The 1,034-nt window shown below is 45.2% G+C and overlaps 1 pseudogene; it reads left to right on the top strand.

Moving 5' to 3' along the window:
* Positions 1–476, top strand: part of LOC110317468 — a 2,757-nt pseudogene extending 2,281 nt beyond the window's left edge.
* The last annotated feature ends 558 nt before the right edge of the window (positions 477–1,034 follow it).

Consider the following 1,034-nt stretch of genomic DNA (forward strand, 5'->3'; position numbering starts at 1 on the left):
CCATCAAGCCTGATGGTGTGCAGTGCGGCCTGTTGGGCGAGATCATCAAGCGATTCGGGGGTTCTACCTAGTGGCCATGAAGTTTGTTCCGGCTTCTGCAGGACACCTGAAGCAGCACTACATTGACCTGAAATACCGTCCTTTCTCCGGGGATGGTGATGTACATGAACTCAGGACACATGGTGGCCATAGTCTGGGAGGGGCTCAAAGTGGTGAAAACAGGCCGAGTGATGCTGGGGCAGACCAATCCGGCTGATTCTAAACCACACACTACTCGTGGGGATTTCTGCATCCAAGTTGGCAGGAGCACCATCCATTTCGGGGACTCAGTGAAGAGTGCTGAGAAAGAGATCCATCTATGGCTTAAGCCAGAAGAACCGATAGACTACAAGTCTTGTGCTCATGACTGGGTAAGAAAGCAGAGTCCTTTTCAGCAATACGGATGGGTTCCTGGACAGAGCTCTCCATCCCACTGACAGGATGGCTCATCTTTTTTAAAACAATAAAGACCTTGGAACTGGAAGAAGAGAAAGTGGGGGAAAGCCTCAAGCACATGGACACAGGGGATAAGTTCCTTAACAGAATGCCAAAAGCTTATGCTCTAAAATCAAGAACTGACAGATAGGATCTCATAAAATTGCAAAGCTTTGTAAGGCAAAGGACACTGTCAATAGGACAAAACAGAAGCCAACAGATTGGGAAAAGATTTTTAACAATCCCACTTCCAATAGAGGGCTAATATCCAATATACANAGAACTCAAGAAGTTAGACTCCAGAGAACCAAATAACCCTATTTAAAATGGGGAACACCGCTAAACAGAAGGTGTGCAACACCATGCCATACATACATGATATAACTTTTTGTAAGAAGGATGACCATCGTGTGGATACTTCATTCCTCCTTAGAATAAGGAACAAAATACCCGTGAAAGGATATAGGTACACAGACAAAATTTAGAGCTAAGATGAAAGGATGGACTATCCAGAGACTACCCCATCCGGGTATCATGTATGTATGGCATAGTGTTGCACA

This window comes from Mus pahari, chromosome 3, assembly GCF_900095145.1.
Source record: "Mus pahari chromosome 3, PAHARI_EIJ_v1.1, whole genome shotgun sequence".
In the NCBI taxonomy this organism is placed as follows: Eukaryota; Metazoa; Chordata; class Mammalia; order Rodentia; family Muridae; genus Mus; species Mus pahari.